Source organism: Penaeus monodon, chromosome 23, assembly GCF_015228065.2.
Source record: "Penaeus monodon isolate SGIC_2016 chromosome 23, NSTDA_Pmon_1, whole genome shotgun sequence".
NCBI lineage: Eukaryota > Metazoa > Arthropoda > Malacostraca > Decapoda > Penaeidae > Penaeus > Penaeus monodon.
The window spans coordinates 35,693,740-35,693,939 of record NC_051408.1 but is presented as its reverse complement, the minus strand read 5'-3'; positions in this window follow the sequence as shown (position 1 = coordinate 35,693,939).

The following is a 200-nucleotide window of genomic DNA, read 5'->3' as shown; positions in this document are numbered from 1 at the left end:
GTCAATCAATCAATCAATGTTCCATGTGGGGTTTGCCTTTGCTAAAGCAAGATATATATTCTAATTATATTTTCAATCACTTGAGGTCAGAGGCAATGAATATGATTATATACATCAGTTGGCACAAATACAACCTCCCTAGTATTGCTGCACAATATTCCTCCATAAGAGAATACTTCTTTATTTTTGGGTATATCTTT